This window comes from Heliangelus exortis, chromosome 16 (genome assembly GCF_036169615.1).
Source record: "Heliangelus exortis chromosome 16, bHelExo1.hap1, whole genome shotgun sequence".
NCBI classification, from domain to species: Eukaryota; Metazoa; Chordata; class Aves; order Apodiformes; family Trochilidae; genus Heliangelus; species Heliangelus exortis.
In genome coordinates this window covers 11,830,793-11,849,548 of record NC_092437.1, presented here as the reverse complement: position 1 = coordinate 11,849,548, position 18,756 = coordinate 11,830,793, and positions in this window count along the sequence as shown.

Sequence of the window (18,756 nt, the reverse complement as noted above, 5' to 3'; positions counted from 1 at the left end):
TGTTGCAGACCCCATGGGCCAGAACTTTGATGAGACCTCCAGGTTCTCATGTAGCATCAGGCAGTGAGGAGACAGAACATCCATCCTTCAGTAACAGAGCTACCAGCCCTGGCATCCTTTTGGGGTTCCAGTATTGTGGCTGGGGCTGGCAGCTGCCCCCATGGCCAGGCAATGCTGCACCTTGTCCAAAGCCAGCTCCCCAGTTTCTCCATAGCTACCACCCTTCCATCTGAGTCTGTGGCCCACACCAAACCCTCACCACTTGCCTGAGTCCAATGGGCAAACCCAGGGGGTGACAAGTGAGATGGTGGGGGACTTGCTGGGAAAGGCAGAGCCTGGCAAACCCTATCCATGACAGAAGCAGGGGCACAGTCTGCAGGAGCTGCTTGTCTCCCAATCCTTTTTTTTTTTTTTTGCTTTTGCATTTTGTCTTTCCTCCTTCTCTTCCTGCTCTCTCCAGAAGGGCCCAGATGCCTTTGCTTTGGCTGAGCTCCCTTGGCCAGCAGCCCGTGGAGGCACCGGCAATGCTGTGTGTGAGTGTGTGAGTGTGTGAGTGTGTGTGTGTAATATTAATACACAGAAATGGAAGGCAACCAGCATATAAACATTCTTTACTGTTTGGGTCACAGCCCAGGGAGCTGTAAGAGCTTTTGTGCTGAATTTTGAACACAGTCTAAGCAGAGAGAGAGAGAAAGAGAGGAGGAGGGGAAGCCAGGGAGGATGAGAGGGAAGGAGGAGCAGGGAGGACCCTCTCCAGACCATGGGCTCTGATGGGAGCACATGGGGGAGGTGTTGGTGTAAGGCTGGATGGTCCTGAGGACACCAACATCTGCTGCCCACAGAGGGCTGGACTGGAGATGGGGAGGAGAGCAGTTTGGAGCTGACCATCACGCATGCGTTATTTGCCTTAAAGCAAAAGTTGAATAATAACAGCCATAAAAGATAAATTATAATCGTGACAAGAGGCTGAAGGGTGAAATAACCCGGGGTTCCTGTGCAAATCTCGTTAGAGAAGCTGCAATGTCTATTTGGGATGAAGGAGGAGGGGGCTGTGCTGGCAGTGTTCCTGCAGCAGCCCACGGCAAGGATGGTCTCTCTGGAGCTAACAAGACCCAGCTGGGTCCCTGCTGCAGCTGAGAGTGTTAAATCAGAAAGTATTCCGTCAATAGCCAGTTTGGCCAAATATGAAACATTTCCAGGGAATCAATGGCCGGTGCTGGTGACGCAGAAGCCAATAGTCTTGACTTCTTTTCCAGAACCTCCAGAAATACACTCATCATTTTGGGCTTAAAGGGACAGACTGCGCTTTCTACTCTCATCTCGGCAGCTTTTGGATGACAAATCCACATCCCAGCAGCAAAAGCAATGGCTGGGCTGGTTTAATCCATTGGTTAATGCTTGCAAAGGGCCCCACAGGAGCTTTTTGGACCTGCCGAGCTGCTCCACATGATGAATCCAAACTGGATGCATCCTCCCCAAATCTTTTCCATGGAGATGAGCTCAGACAGAGGACTTGAGCTTTGCACAGCTGAGCATGGACCACAGTTGCTCTCATCCTCCACCAGTGTCTGAGCCTTCGACCCTCGCCTGTGCAGAGCCAGATGTTCAGGCTTTGCACGTGAGGGTCCAGGAGAGCAGGGGGTCAGCAAACCCCCCCAGCACAGGCAGGGCTGACTGGTGTCTGACTTTGTGCTCAGTAACACATTTACTCTCTTGGTCTGCAAGGGGGAAACCTCAGCAGCAGCAATCAGCAGCACAATAAGTTCTTTTTTTTAGGAATAAAACAGGGGAAATGGTGTAACTCTTTCTCTAGATCCCCAGCCCTTCAGGTTTGCTCCCACTTTCCAAGGCACTGGGGCTTCCCAATGGCTTATCCCAGCCTCCTGCCAGGCTGGGTCATGTTTGATTCCATCCCAGCAGAAAAACAGCATCGGTGGTGTATGCCAAGTCACAGCTCAGAGAGACAGATAAATCATTACAGTATGAAATAACGATCCCTGGTGATAACACAGAAGGCAAAAAACTGGCAGAAAAGAGTATTGAATAAATGCAAATTACTCAGACAGTGGAGCAGTAAGGTCTGTGGAGCAGTGAGTGCTGCAGATCAGCCTCTAGTGCTGTTTGGAGCAATGCAAAACCTGCCCAGCTCTGAGCTTTGCTGTGCACAATTCACCCGTGTCCTCAGACATCCTCCCTGACCCAGAGAGATGCCCCCTCCTTCCTGTCTCTAAGGGGTCATGTCCTCCATCAGAGGAGATCTGGCTGTGCTCTCTCCCCCAGAAGGCTGCATTTTAGCTGAGAGCATGCCCACAGCTGCAGTTTTACACTGTAAATAGCTCTGAAAACCAATCCCCCAGCACAGCTCACCACTTTTTTTCTCCATGTAACCAAAAGGTGCTGAGAGGAGCACAGCAGAGCAAAGCTGCCCAGGTGCTGGGGACAACATTGGGGTGGTCTTGTTTTGCCCAGGGGGTGCTCAGGGTCTTTTTTTGCCCTGTATGGCTCATGGCTCCCAGCCCAGCAGGAGAAGGGCACTCTGCATCCACAGCATCATTAGCTGAATGGGAATTCCCAGTGGTGCCTGAACTTTAAAGTCCTGGTTGGTGGTCTCCTCCGGTGATCATGGCTTTTATCAGGGGCCAGGGAGCTGGAAAAAGGAGCCAAGCATCTTGTTTCTCTTTCCCTGCTGTAGGCAGCCCGTATTCCCACCAGCTGTTCCGGCTGCAAAAAATAATCCTGGGAGTTCTCCTGTTAAGCAAGTTTGGGGAAAAAGCAATGGAGGTGGAGAGGTTAACATGGGGTGGGGAGGGGTGCACTCAGCAGCTGCGCAAAGTTAGAAGCAGGAGGGAAGAAAAGGGCTCTGCTGGGGCACGGCAAGTGTTTCCCAGCCTTTGGGGCTGACAACAGAGCACCCTGAATCTGGAGGACACTGGGGTGACAACATCCTCAAGATGCCAAGGAATGGCTGCCAGGCTCCTGGGGTTCTTCTGAGCAGGGTAAAAGCTTGGGATTTGGTCTTGCCTAGCAAGGGCAGAGCATCAGCAAGCTTTGTCAAGCTGAGGGCTGGAGAAGGAGCTTATGGATGTGCCAGGAGGGAAATAGAGGAGCCTGTCTATGGACCATGTCCCAGTCTATCCCCTGAACCCCACTCTGTCTGCACCTATGGCTGATGCTGCTGACTCCCCCTCCACTCTGTTTCCAGAGGCACTTCCAGCATGGAAAGTTCTATTTAAAGGGCATTTTTTTCCTCCCTCTTTCTTTTGGTTTTTTTTTCCCCTTTTGGATAAGAAGCCAATGGGCTGTAAAATGCAGTTTCCCACCTAGCTGAACCAGAGGAAATGATGCTGACAAAAAAATTACCCCATTGCAGCAGTAACAGGCAGCAGTTTTTGGAGATGGACAGAAAAGTGAGAGTGAATGAGGTGGACTTTGGCTTTGGAGAAGAGGGGTTTGGCTCTTCTACTCCGTCCTAAACAACATGCAAGGCAGAGCTGGAAAGATTGAGGAGGTGCAGAGATCTGCCCCATGGCTCTCCATGTGCTCCAAGGGCCAAGGGGGCTGTGAAACACCTCATGTCCCCAGGCACTGAGCAGGAGACCTTCCCTGTTGGAGCTGAGCATGCCATGAGCTGAGCAGAGCAAGCTGCAAGAGTTGCATTTCCCATGGCCTCAGGCCACCTCTCTCCCATTGCTTTCTCATCCTGGTAGTGGAAGATTTGCATCCCAAGCACAGGTGCTGGATGGAGCTGCCCAGACCCAAGGGGATGTTCCTGACTGGGACAAACCCTGCTGCTCCATGCACAGAGATTGTCCTGTCACCCCCCTGCCGCCTTCTTTTATTCAGAACAAAGCAAAAGGAATTACCACCTTCAGGTGTTTTGGTTACTGTTGTAACCTTGTTTGGCATCCTCTTGGGTGTGAGGAGCTCTGCCTTGGCTCTGCACCATCCTCTCTGGACCATGTGCTAGATGCACCAGCAGTGGCAGCCAAGGCAAGACTTCTCCTGGGATAGTATCCTTCCTGCTGGCTGCAAACATCCTTGGGGAAATTCCCATTGTTTTGCACATTAGACCTCACCAAGAAGACATTTAAATTCAGACTCCCCATGGCGAAACCCTGAAACGTTGCAGCTGTGCCCCAGCAATGCCTCTGAGAACCAAACCCTTCCAAACTGTTAAATATTTAGGATCTAAATCCAAGGAGCCATCCTGCCCCCCAGATTCGGAAGCCCAGCCGGCTTTGCACGCTGCAGCACTGGGAGAAAATGGAGATAAAAACATCCTGTAGGGCATGAGCAGGATGGTGATTAATCCTGGGAAAAGGCTAACTGACATGACCATCAATAACTACAGTAACTTGTTATGGTTGCCTCATTCCAGGAGGATTACATGCCTGAACACTCCTTAAAACATCTAATGAATGTCATTTTGTTTTTACTCTCGGTGCTCATGCAAGTGAAGGACTCAACAGGGCTGGCCAGAACCATGAGGAGAGCCAGCAGGGCTGCTCCCAACTTCCCACACAGGATCCTCTTGGAATATCCTTGCTGGATGCTCCCACCACCCTGCAGCCAGCTCTGCCCCATCAGGAACCTCATGGGTGGCCACAGCCTGGTCCTCGGTGTCTTCAGGTGGCTTTGGGTGATGTCCCTGCAGGACACCTGCCCCATGGCACTGCTGACACCTCGCTCTCCACAGTGACCTGAAAGCAGGTTTTAAGCAAGCAGAGGAGGGGGCAGGATTGTCCTGTCTGGTTCCTACTGTGTTTCTGGGGCAGTTCTTGAGGATGAAGATGGCAAAGGCACCAGCGCTGACCTGAGATGGGTTTGTCTGCTCCACCTTCACACTTCTCCTCCTCCTCTTTATTGAGAGAACAAAACCAAACCAGCAGTGGATCTCCCACTGAAAGCCAACGGGATGAGCCCTGCAGGCACCAGCAAAGGGAGGTGCAGAGTGTCTGGAGAGGGTTTCCCAGTCACAGCTCTCTGGGTACGCATGGCCCCAGGAATGCCACTGTCCTGGGTCTCTGAGATCTGTGCTGATTGTCAGTCCTTTGAATTTGGCAGAGGGATGTTATTTAGAAAGGAAGAACAGTGAAAGCAGAGCTGCAAATGGCATTTTTTGCACAGAAGGACCAGGTAATTTTGCCTTTCCTGCACAGACAAGCCCTGATGCACTGCCTCCTGCTGCATCCCTGGCAGACTGGGACTCACCCAGCTTCCATGTATGGGATTGCAGGAGAGGGGGAGAGGAGACTTTCTGTTCAGCTTGAGATCCTGAGGGTTGCTGCTGTGCCTCATTTATGCTGCATATTGTCACAGACATCACCAGTGAAACAGGGATTAGTGTTTCTGCTGTCAGATCCTCCAAAGCCCCTCCATGAATCCATCGAAGTCAGGGAGCATCCTGGTTAATAGCAGCTGATGATGTGGTCTCCTAGTTCATGGAATGGTGATTTTCAGTCACTGCAGGTAGCAGCTCCAGGGCATGTCCACATTTCAAGTGTCCTTCTCTCAAACAGGGCTCCAGGAAAGGCATTATTTTCTATGCTGAGCCAGCAGTGCTGCCTCACCCCCCTGCAGTCTCATTCTTTCTGGGTGCTGGCAGCTTCCTGCCTCCTGATGACATGGGGAACTTTCTGGGCCCTGAACAAAAATTTTCAAGAAGGTGTGGAAATTCTCTTTGGACTCACACTGCCTCACCCCACCTTCAGACTGCTGTCTGAAGCCATCTGAAGAGCTTCCTGAGTGCTGAAGAGGACGTCAAGGCAGACCTGCATCTCAGGATCCCACCCCACTCCTCCTCGCATCCCACCAGTATGGTCAACCTCACCAGTTACTGCTAGTAACTACCACTGGTATCTACCAGTTACTCCTTAGACACAAGGGCATCTGCAGAGCCACATCCTGAGCCCAGCCCAGGCAGCAGCTCACACCTGACCTTCTCCAGTTCCCCTTGGCTTTTCCTATTAGCAGAGGACCTTTTTGCCGCTTCTCAGCCTCATATTTCAAATTCCTTCAGAGCTGTATCTGGTTTTCATTTAAACATATTACATATATATATATATATATATATATATATAAAAATACAATGAGAAAGGATTTTCAAGGTAATAAATGGAACATGCGAGCCTAATTATTCGGGATGACCCAATGCAATTCAGTAAGTCCAGAGAGTTGTTTATGTTGGCAAGATGAGAACAAAATATCATTGGATACGGTCATTACTCTTATAAGATTTCAATATATATACATTGTCAGGAGTCCCTGAGTTATGAAGTCAGCCTTGCTGGAGGAATAAACATGCTGGGCAGTAATCCTGGAAGCAATCAAAATGCTTTCAGCCCCTCACTCCCGTGATGTCTGCAGTCAGCCCCCAGCCCGTGGGCTTCGGGCACAGCCCAGACTGACAGAGAGAGAGAGACAGACAGCAAGACAGACAGACAGACATTTTATCTCACTCTGAGGCCACGGTGGGCGAGCAGAGACAGAAATAGGATTCTTGGCATTTCAGGTTGAATTACTGGAGCTGTCTATGACTGGCCCCACTGGTCACATAGGAAAAAACAACACCAGGGAGCTGGTTTTGCTCTCAGTGTGTTGGGAGGAGCCTGGAGGGTGCCTATTCCTGCATTGTTGGCCTGGGCACAATGTCCTTCAGAGGTTTTGGTTTTGCAGAGCAGGAGTGGGTGCTGTGCAGCCCATCCCAGGTGCTGCTGCCCCCGCTGAGCTCGCCCAGGCTGCAGCTCCTCTGGCTGGGGATGCACGAGTGGGCTGGGGCAGGCTGCTGGGGAGGAGATGGGGAAAGGGCTGGCCTCATGTTCTCACCTCCAGAGCACACCTTCCTGCCCTTCAGAAAAGCCTTCTGAGCATCCTTATTCCTGCAATCTGCTCGTGATCCCCAGGGCAGTGGGGCACAGGGGGTGGGGGTCAGGGCAGCCCTGGGACAGCAGATGTTACAGCCCCTGGGCTACCATGGGACACCTCCAACCACATACAAATCATTTTGTGGTGATGACACCCAATCTCCTCCCAAGAAACAGGGACAATAGCAGCTAAGCTGCCCCCTCCCAGCTCTTGTGGACAGCCCTGGGTTTGCCTCCACAGGGACAGTGGGGACTGTCACAGGGTGCAGGGGCTCCAGGGTTGAGAACCCTGCAAGTCAAAGCAGGGGTACTGCCCACCCCCCACACTTAAACCCCTGCTCCTTCCCAGTGGGGAAGCCAGAAAAATCTTGTCAAGGCTCTCTGATGGGAAAAGGACCCATTCCCTCAGCTGGTCCTGTGTCTGGGGGTTGTAAATCAACCCAAAAGGCAGCGTTTCTCTTTCAGGGAGAAGTTAACCTTCCACTGAATCACTGAGCTGACAAGCAGTGGAGCTTTGGCTGTTTACCCCAGAGCTCAGGCCTCATGGCCCGCATGGCTGGAGGTCTCAGCAGGGCTCTGTTCACTTTGATTTTACACCAGGGTTAACCAGACCCCAGTAATTATCCCCTTTTAACAAGGCAGTGTTTACACCTATGAGAAAGGGTCAGCTCCAGACTTGCTCACTGCAGTTGGAAGGAGAGTATTGCTCGTGGCAGCTGGAGAGGGGAAATGACCATAGAGGGAAAAGAAAAGATGGGAAGAAAAGAAAAAAATGGGAAGAGGAAAGGCGATCTTAAAGCTCAGATGAAAAATATTCCCCATGATCCTTGACTTCACAGCTTGCTCCCTCCCCATCACCATGCAGCTATGAGGCCTCAGGGTGCACACACAGTTGAAAGCTGGGCTAGGTTGTTGGATTTCTTAGCTTCTGGGCTATTAAGTGTCTGGACCAGCTAATTTTAAAGCAAACAAGCAAAGGCAAAATGACAAATTGTTTGGGAGGCCCTTAGGCAAGAGGATGGAGCTTTACGACCACCAAGGGCACTGTTGCTGCCATTAAAAGTTGTGGACAGGGGGGAAAAATAAGACCTGATTTATTTGGTGACAGTGAAAAATATTATCCAAGCTGTAATTTATTGATCATTGCATCCTCCTGGTTTTCAAGGCCTCTTTCTTGTGCATATGGAACATGTAGAGATTTTTCCTTGCACATGAGGCTGAACATATTCTTGCTCTTGCACCAGAGGAATTTTTGCATGCAGGCAGCAATGCCATGGCCTGGGGCAGGTCTGGGGAGCAGTTTCTGAGAGGTGGGACAGACTACCTCCGTGCTGGGGCTGTGGGGACAGCCAAGAGCCATGTGGTTCCAGGTAGTAACACAGGAGCTGATGGTCTCATGGGATTTATCCAGGTCCAACACCTCTATCCAGAGACCTGGGCACCTCTCTGCCTCCTCCTTCTGCTGCCCACTGATCACCAGACCACCACCATCACCTCCTTCCTCTCCCAGTCTGCCCTCCTCATCTCCATCCCTGCCCTCTCTCCTTGTCCCCGAGGTGTCCTGGAGACACACAGAGCAGCACTGTCCCTGGGGCAGGGACACCCCTGCTGGGGACAACACAGACCATGGGGAGGTTCTGCATCTGCAAAGGGCACCAGGGACACAGTTCCCAACAGCTTCCAGCCACAGGCTGGACAGGCTTTACACTTCTCAAAGCAAACTAGGGCTGGGTGCCTCCCCAAGGGGACCCACTGAGCCCAGCTGCCCCCATCACTGCTTTGGGGTGTGGGATCTCTTCTTGCTGTGAGCCCAGGGGGTGGGAGTAAAACTCAAGCTGGTAAATGGAAAAGAGGGCAACCTCAGGCCCCCAGAGCCTCACTGGGGCTGGAGGCTCTCTAAGCTCATCCATCTGGTGAAGGGAGAGCTGGGCTCTGCAGGGATAGCCGGAAATAACAGCAATTTCTGCAGTTATGGTTCCAGATTTTGTTTCTCTAACCATCAAATAATACCATGAGGGGGAAAAAAAAAATTAAAAAAAAAAAAAAAAGAGAAAGGAAATAGAAAAAGTAATATAGGGAGCAGCGTTTTTAATTCTCCTTGTGTTCCCAGAGAAGCCCAGGGCCCCTTTCCACCTTTTAACTCACTTCTGCTCTCCATTACAGCCTCCTCCAGCTGACCCAGTGAGAGGAGCCCGACCACCCTGCACACAGCCTGGGCCACCCTTGCCCTGTGCACAGCCACCAAATGAAAAAACCTGGTCCCTGCAGCCTTCAGAGGTGACCTGGTGGCTCTTCTGTGGCAGGTGCTGTTTGCAGATGATCACATCCCCTCCATCCCAGGGAAAGCAGCAGCCACTGCTGGGTGATCCCTACGAGCTGGGAGTTCCCACCCTGCCAGGTCTGATGCTCACCTCCAGTCAGGAGCTGCATTTCCCCAGGGTGTCCCCAGGACTGGCTCACAGGCAGTTATCATCACAGCCCCTCTGTGCAGTTGCTCTGTCTGTAGCTGCAGTTCCAGATCCCTGGGGAATTCAAACAAAACAAAATAAACCAAAAACCTAACAAACAAACCACAAAACCCAAACTTACAAACAAACAAAAACCAACAAAAAACCCCAAGCTAAACCAATTTATAGGCAAAGCCTCCCAGGCTCTGCTCTCCTCTGAGCCCTGCACAGCCTGTGAATTTTCCAGTCTGCTCCAGAGCTCAGGAGGTGTTTCAGCTGGAAGCAGAGCCCTTCTTGCACCCCTCACCCACCTGAGGGGAGCAGCCCAGGGGACAGCCACCACGGCACAGAGCTGCTCTGAGCTCCCCTCCAGCATCCTGCTTTGGAGAAGGGTGGAAGAAAACATCAGGCAGGAGGTGAGGGAGGCAGAGAGCTCTGGGAGCACAGAGCCCACCACTCATTTGTTTTCCTTGATTTGAGGAGCAAAGGCCAGGGGCAAAGGTGGGTCACCCAGACCACCCACAGCCCTTGGTGGTGACAGGGAGTGACAGGGCCAAGAGGGACGTGCTGTCCCCTTCACATCAGGGGATGCAGAGCTGACAAGCAGGGATGCCTGTGGTGATGCCCAAGGTGCCACAGCTCCCAACAGCCCAAGGATGGAGAAGGGAGAGGATTGGCAGCTGGGCTAAACCCAGCAGTGAGACATCACACTGCACAGCTAATTCTTCCCCCAGCATCTGGAAACAAGGTGAATAAAACATTTTTTGGGTGGCCTGAGGGTTCCCTATCCGGCTGGGAAATCAGGGAGAGAACTGAAAGCTGCATCCTCCCTCCTGACTGGGAAAAAAATGAACAGTGCTCTGGGAGCTGCTGGCGCTCCTGTACCCCTGCAGAGTTCCAAACCTCCTGTAAGGGAGATTAAGAGACCAGGGAGGGAATTTGACTGAATTAACATCCCGATGGATGCCTCTTCCCAGGGCTCCTTTTGTGCTGGGGGAAGAGGACGTGGTACCCAACGGGGCTGTCCCACAGCAGCAGGGCCCTGGGAATGAGAATTTTCTGCCTCAACTCTGAATTAAACCAGAGAATATTTTCCCCTTTGTTTTAGAATGAAGTGGGAAGAGGGTTGTGCTCTTTCCAGGAGAGCACAGTGCCTTTCAGTGTGCTCATGCCTTGGCTGGACTCGATGCCCAACACTTGGTGTGGGGCTCCTCCCATCCAGACATCCTCCAGACCTGCTGGATAGGGGTCTGGGGGGAGAAACAGAGAAGGATGAGGGTGAGCCAGCCCGTCAGCACAGACCCCCCTGGCTGGGAGCAGGCAGAGGACACACAGCTCTCGTGCTGAGCAAACAGAAGAGGATCTCTTGGCACCAGAGCTGTTTTCCCTTCCCAGAGTAAAATGCCCAAGTACTCGCTATATTTAGACACCAGGGTTTTTCAGGAAACAGAGGCTTGCACAAAACTCTCTGCTCACCTCTGGAGGTGGCTCCTAGCCTCCCAACCAGGGCTGGCCACAAAGCCCATCGCTGCATCAGTGCCAGTCCCATGTGTCCTTCCTGCCTTGCCAGCCCTTCCCACAGACATTAGGGGACCCTGAAATGCCCTTGGCTCACCACTTGGGGAAATGCTTAGAAATACTGGTGGAAGGCCAGGACTGTGATGGGAAAGAGGAGGGGGCCTGAGCCCAGCTGCCACCCAACCTTGGGAGCAAGGGCTGCTGGATGGCAGAGGGCACTGATGATGGGGAAGCCATCCCATAATGGGAATTTCTCCAGCTTTCCTGATGATGTGTTTTGGTTTTTTCTTTCCTTGAGTGTGAGAAAAGAGGTTGTCTTTTTAGTGGATTTATTGTTAAAGGCTTGTCATCACTCCTGGCAGTGCCCGGGCTGGGGTCCCCGACCCTGCCACCCACCCCATCACAGGGCAGCCCTCCCTCTTGTGCTCCCCCTTTCCAGCTGGATGGCTTCCCAGCAAGGAGCAGCAGGAGAAATCTTGGCTCCTGGTGGGGAAAAGCAGCCAGCACCGGGGAAGGGTGGGGAGGGAAAGCGATGCATTTCCAAGGCTCCAGCACACCATCCTCACAAGCATCCCTGTAATTGCAGCCACATGCTGGCTCTCACAGCCCTCGCCTCACTCGAGCCCCACATCCCCTTCTCCTCTCCTGGGGCTGCTGTGCAGCCTCCCCCAGCCCAGCCCTGCCTTTCATCTCCTGCTTTCGGCCGGCAGAGAGCTGCACCCGTTCTGCATCATGGACCCCTGAGCCCAGCAGGGCTGGTGGGGAATTTCCAACACACCCTTAAACAGCAGAGAAAAAATGATGGACCCGGGACTATACCAGTCCCCAGACCTTTCTCTTTCTTTCCTCCAGCATGAATATTTATCCCTTTGCCTGAGCTGAATATTTATGCCCTCTCCTGGGCTGCCTTCGTGCACCGGCCATCACCATTCCTACAGGAATTCCTCCTTCTCCTGCCACCGAGTGCAGCCCGGGGCCGGGGCCAGGGGGAGGCAGCTCTTTTCATTTCCAATCCCCCCATCCTCGATGGAGAGTAAACATTGTTCCTCTCACAAAGGAGGGTATTGTAGCAGGACGGGGTGGGGGGGAGGAAGGGGAGCCAGAGGAGGCGAAGGGGATATGAAGTGCAGGAGGGAGGGAGGGCACCAGAGAGCCCCCTGAGAAGAGGGTGAACGGGATGTGAATATAAATTCTGTAAATATTTTCTTTAAGGTGCTGCATGTAATCCCAGGAAATAGATCCAGTTTCGTGGGAGAGTGCAGGGGGGGGGGGGGAGAGGGGCTGACTTTGCCACTTGTTTTTCCACCTTGATTAAAATCCTGATGGAGAGGATGGATGGGGGAAGCATCCTGGGCTGCTCAGGAGAGCACCAGATCTTTACCACCACCACCTGCCTGCCTTCCCCCTGGTCTAGGCACTCACAAGGCACTGCCTTTTCCCTCATACTGTCCCCACTTACCCTTCTGCTCCTGGACAACACATGGCCAGGCTGGCAAAGCAAAGAAAAAGGGGGTTTGAGTCCTATGAAGGGCTTACTGCCCATCAGCCACATTGCCCAGAGCAAGGACAAGATGCCAAGAGAGACATGTGGCACCACATGATACAAGTCAAGCACAAAGCTTGAGATTTGCCTGAAGTAGACACCCCTGGGGATGACTCAGGGACTGCTGGTACCTGTCCTGCCCAGGAGCTGCTGTGTCAGTTCCTTGCCCACCCCTGGACCAGCTGCCCTTTGCCCAGGGAGCAGAGGGCAGGCAGGATGCCCCAGTAGCTCCAGTGGCCACATGGGGGGGGGGGGGATGGGGGCAGCTGCTTGTCCTCACTCAGTGGAGCAGGGGCTGTCCCAGCCCTCCCATGGTGCAGCCCGGGAGGATGAGCCCATACCCGGTTCCGGTTGGATGAGCTGTTGTGTCTCCTTCAGGAAAGGATTACCAGAACAGCCAATTGCATTTTCCCTTCTTGTCTCGCCTTTTTTTTTTTAATGCTTTTTGGCACTGTATGAAACAACTGTATCCAGAAACCAGGATTTCCATGAGCTCTTGCTTGGGTGGTGATTCTCCCCTTGCCCAGCTCCATCCCAGAACCCCATGTACCCTTCTGCAAGGATACCCCATCCCACTTGCCTTCGGGGTTCTGACCAAAGTGCTCCTGGGCAGGAGCTGGAGTCCTGGCATGGCTGGGGACCATCCCTGCATCCCACTGTTTGTGCAGGAGCTCAGCCTGCATCCCTGATTCAGGCTCACAGGACAGGGGACCTCCTGATGTCTTTGCCACCTGGTCCATCCCACAGCATCACCGTGCCCCTGCCTGCTCCCCGAGCCACGTGCAAGCACAGAAATTCCTAATTCTAAAGACTTCTAGGAATTCAACAGTTACTCTCTATGAGTCCTATTATTATTTGTCCCCCCAACCTTGCTCACAGGGGATCCCTGCTCCCCCCACAGGTCCAGGGGAGCGAATGCCTTGGCCACAATCTCCTTGCACTCGGGGCACCCTGAAGTGTGACATTGGCTGGTGAGGGTGCTGGGGAGGTCAGAAGTGTAACTGCATTGCAAAAGAGATTAGAGCCATTCAGGGAGGTCCCGGGAGGCTCAGGGGCTGACCCAGAGGTGTGCCTCACCCTTTCACTGCCAGCAGGATCACCACACACTTGCTCCATTCCTCCTTTCCCCACTCCCCGTGGCTGGCTAACATCTGAGAGGGGACATGGGGCTCCACAGACCTTTGATCTGCTCCAGCACAGCTGTTCCCAAACTTTTATGTAAGGGACAAGAAATGTGACTGAAATAACCAGCAGAGTGAACAGAAGCAAGTGTGAAAGACTATAAATAAATATGACACAATGACTGTGATCATTGCTAAATAAGTTTTCACTTGAATTATGGTATAAATAGAGCAGAAAGCAAAGATGCCACCAGCAGGTGACATGGATTTGGTGTGAGGAGCACTCAGGGTGATGCAGGTGCAAACACAGCAAGGCTCCATGAATGATCTGATGCCCAATCCATCCCCTGTTGTGGCAGTGGTTATTGCACCCATTCCTGCTTTGGAGGGAGAGGCTGAGCTACAGCCAGGATTTGGGAGTGAGTCCTCCCAAGGTGAGGGTTCCCATGAACAGAGCTGAACTCAATGGGATAGGGAAAAGCCCTTGGGGCCCAGATGCTCCTCCATCCTTTCAGCTTCCAGGTGCTTTCCTGTCCTTACTTCCCTTTGTCTCTGCTGGACCCAGAGGAACTGGGCAGGATGGGATGTGCAAACACATCCCTTAAGGGGCATGAAGGTTGAGACCCCAGACAACCCCTCTCTGTCCTCCTAGAGCTCACGTGGGCAGCCAGCAGCCTCACACATGGACTCCAAGCAGCCATAAAATGGGGTTCAAATTTCAACATTTAAAGTTTCTTCTCCCTTTTCCTTTCCCTTCTCTCCCCAGCAGATGTGATAACCCCAGCTCCAGCAGACCTTGGCCCATCATGGTGTGACCCTGCCTGCAGCAAGGGCTGGGCCTGTGTTGACTCCCTGGCTGATGCAGAAGCTGTGCAAGATCCTTAAGAAGGCCTAACTTGCCTTAAGGCAGTGCCTTTGCACCTATCCCTCTCCTTGCAGGTACCCAAATGCTCCTGGCACCTCCATCCCTAACAAACATTAACGTGCTGCATCTCATATAAATGCTGCAGCTCCCACATAACTGGGACAGCATCCCCCATCCCTGGCCCCAAAAAACCAAGACCAAGAGGCAGAACCCAGGGACCTTCCCCTCTCAGCATCACCTAAGCTGACTTTGCTGTTCTTTTCCACCTTTCTCACCGTGGATCCAAACCAAATCTGCCTGCAGCAGTCTCCCAAACAAACAATATTTGGGCAAACACCTCCTTGGTAGGAGAGGATCCAGCTGGGTTTGGGTCAACCCAGAGCTTGAGCCAGGGTAGGGAGAAGGGGGGGAGCACGTGTGGGAAGGGGCGAGGGGGCTGCAGATCAGGGCTGATATGGCCTGGCATTTTGGCAGAATTTTCTAGGCCAGTTTGTACAGTGCCTTCCCCATACAATGGCTGTGTCTAGCCACCACCCTGCAGCTCTCATTTCCATGAGCAAGGAATTCAACCGAAAAGTAAACAGGAAAAAACGTTACGTCTCGCAGTTTATAAATATATACTGAATTATTTAGGCAGTCAGGCCAATTTGCACAGATGCCGTGTATGTGCTGTGACAGATCTCTGTGTTGTTTTGGAGCCACCCCTTGTGAATGGGTTCTCGCCATGTCTGCAGGAACTATCCGGGTCCTCCTGCCAGCAGCCAGTGCTGGGCTCTTGGGAACAGCCCTGGGAGCTGATGGGAGCTATTTGCACGTAGTAGTGCTGAGAGACTCAAGCTCCACATTTCCAGCTTGGGCTGCACCGGGCATTTGGAAGAGGCAGAGGAGCTTCACCTGAGGATTTCATGCAGTCGGGGTGATGGGACAAAGCTTGCTGTGAGGGGGCAGGACCTGCCCTGGTAGCATTTTGGACTCCCAGTTCCCTGCATCCAACAGATCAGAGCTGCTGGTTCCTTCCTCTGACTCCACACAGGGCACCAAAAAATTGCTGCCTGTGAGACCAATGGACCCGGGCCCCCATCCTAACAACTGCTCCCCAGCAAGCATCCCAAGGCACCCTGAGCCCAGACACACATTCAAATTAAAAAAGATGGGATTGGGCTTTTCCTAGCAACATCCCTTCCTCCCCCCCTCACACCCAGCTTGAGCCTGGAGATTTATTCAACCTGACAGCCAAGTGACTTGATCATTTGAAGCGACGTCTTAATTACAGGACATCCTCCATGGTGTTTTCTGGCTATGGCTGGTTAAAGAAACTTCTCTTCCCTGTCTCCCTCTGCTCCCCCCCCAGCTCTGCTGAGCTGTACCAAGCCACGAGAGCTGCTCAGACAGTGGGGATATTGTTTTGGCCATTGCCTGAATGGCCCGGCCTCCTCAGCTGTAAAATTACCTAGAGGATAACTAAACAAACCCCAGACAAACACTTCTTTAAAGGCACTGCTTACTTTGCAGCAGCAATTTCCCCCTGCCTGCCACATGTGCTGGGTTTTCTTTTCCTCCCTCTCAAGTGTGACAGGGCTGCAAGGTCCTTACACAGCATTGCAGGGGAAAGGGGGGGGGGGAATGGGACAGTGAAGAGTGGGGGGCACACAGGGGATGCCATGGGCTGGAAGGACCAGGTACTGCCCAGCTCCAGCTCAGGGCTGGAGACTTCACAATGCAGAGGCAGTAACTGGTTGGTGTCAGAGATGGGAGCCACAGAGTTCTTTAAAGGGATCCATCCTGACCCCTTGCCTGGGGAGCTGGAATTTTCCCCAAAATAACTTTGCTGTCCCACAGGGGAACTGGTCCCACCAGCCTGGTCCAAAGTCCACTGAAGGCAGTGGAAAAACTGGCCCAAACACCAGAATTAGGCATGGCTTGGGTGGGACTGCCAAGCTCCTGGGGGACAAAAATCAAGTACTGAGGGGTGATAAAACCCCTCCAGACTGAGCTGGATGAGCAGGGAGGTCAGGACAGGTCCCCTCTGGGAGGTCTTGCCATTTCCAACTATCCCTCACAAATAGGAGAAAAGTTCTGGCCAAATCCTCAGAGTCAAATCTAAGCATTTCCTGACTCAGTGTTGATTTCACAGATTAAAGCTAGTCAAAAAAAACAACCTGGTCAAAATCCAACCAGCACTAATTTTTTGGAAAAAGACCTTGAGGAATTTCATTCTAGTTTGCTCTGAGGGGGAGGGGCTGTGCTGCTTCCACCCAGGAACTTGTTTGCTCTTGAAATCTGTGCAATAAACACATGGATGCAGAGCCACAGCTACAAGCAAAGAGGCTGCTTTCTGCTGAAAAAGCATTAATTTTTGTAAAAATGTGGGATATTAATCAATCTGTGGTTATGCCTCTAGTGCCAAGTCTGCCAGCCAGACACAAACCCAAAGCTTTACAACTGCACCCAAGTTTCCACGTTCACAACCCTGCTGCAGCCCTGGGATGTGAGACAGGAGTTTGGGATCAAAAAATCTCATTGATCCTAAAAATAAAGGAGGGGAGGATGTTAAGCAAATCCCTGCAGGAGAGAGCTGCAGAGATCCCCCCCTTTGGATCGAGCGTGTCCTCACAAAGACAGGGCTGGAAACCCAAAACACAGCACTGCAGTGTGTGCTCTGAAAATATGTGCAGTCCAACTGGGGCAGATCCCTAATTCTGGCAGATTCCTAAGATCAGGAAATTCCTTGAGAGTTTGGGAAATTCTCCAAGACTGAACCCAAGCTATTTCACTTGAAGAAGATATCAAGTTCTTCTCCTCCTTCTCTTTTCCCCCCCCCTTTTTGGTGATGGGTCAGTGGGACCTTGGCGAGCAGACGCTGCTGTACAGTGAGAAAGAGGTTCAGCAAAACACTGCAGAGAGCCAAACGCAGATGCAGGGCCCACAGGAACAGCTGCTTGCAGAGGGAAGCCAGCAGAGCCAAGGATCAGCCCTGATGTCCCAGCTCCAAGCAGGTCTGGAAAGAACCCAAGCTGGTATCAGTTACACTTTCTCCTCTGCTCCTTTTGCTCTGCACAAAGAACCGTGCGGTATTTACGTCCGTTCCCCATCGCACGCCCGACACGTGTGCCTCTGGGGTCAGCACAGAGGACAGGGGAGGCTTGGATCTGGCAGGAGGACATGAAGGGCCTCTCTTAGTACCCAAAAATAACTTTTCTTGTCCCCTTGCCTCGAGCAGCCTGGAGAATGGCAGGGTTTCAGCCCAGCTCTTGCACCGTTGAACCATCCAGGAGTCACCCAGTGCTCGAGGACACGTAGAAGCCACACTTGGAGCAAAGAACCCCAAGGGGTGGGAAACCTCTGTTCTGCCCCAGGATCCCATCACCAGGCAGAATGGCCACAGCTGGACTGAAACGGGCATAAACCAGAGAATCAGGTGTGTAGGACAACTTGTCCCAGGTAGGCTCATAGGATGGGTCTCCACCATCCACCCCAGAAAAACACATTTGCCACTGAGACAATCCTCATCCAAGCAGGCTGTTGGATCCAAGAAGCCAGGGAAACTCCATGTGGATCCTGCCTTCAAAATGCAGGAGACAGAGGATAAACCTGACACTGCTTCTATGCATTTTACTGCTCAGGCCCATCACATCCAGGGGAACCTGTCTCAAAGACACCTCTGCTCTTGCTGATGTCACCCCAGCAGATTCAGCTCCCTGCTGGGTTGTTGCCCTTCACCCTGCCAGCCCTGCCCAGCACCAGCACTTCAATCCTGGGCAAACCCTTTGCTTTACAGGAGGTGTTGAAGGAGAGCTCAAAAGTCATCATTACCTCAACTGTGCATTGGTGCCAAGTGATCTAAAGAAAACAAAACAAAACCAAAGAGGTCTATTTGTACTCACGTCCTTCAATATTCTTCAGCTCCCAAAGGGAAAGTATTTTCTTTCTGCTCTTCTGGTGTTTTTCTTCTTCCACTGTGTGGAGTTATGAGGTTTAGTGGTTAAACCACTGGGCTGCAGCCATCATCCCATTCCCAGGAAAGGCAGAAGTTGGCCCAGCTGGACATGCAGCCAAGGAAGAACATGGATCTTCCTGAAATCCAGAGGAACTGCCAGAGCCCTGGAGAAGCAAACAAAAATGCCAGTTGCAGGGGCATTTCTTTAAACCAAAATGGCAGGCTGCTGGTCTTCCCACTTCCAGAACAGCAGTGCCCTGCACCAGGGACAGTCCCTAGAGAAAGGCCATTTATGCAGGAGAGATGGGAAGGATGCTCTGAAGTGCATGAGCAGAGCTACTGCAGCCATGTGGAAATGATTGAATTATTTCAGTAGCACACAAGGTCAGCTTCTCCTGCTGAAGACATCCCCTCTGCAGCCTTGCAGCTGAGATGCAGCACAGAATTGCTTTGGAAGAGCCC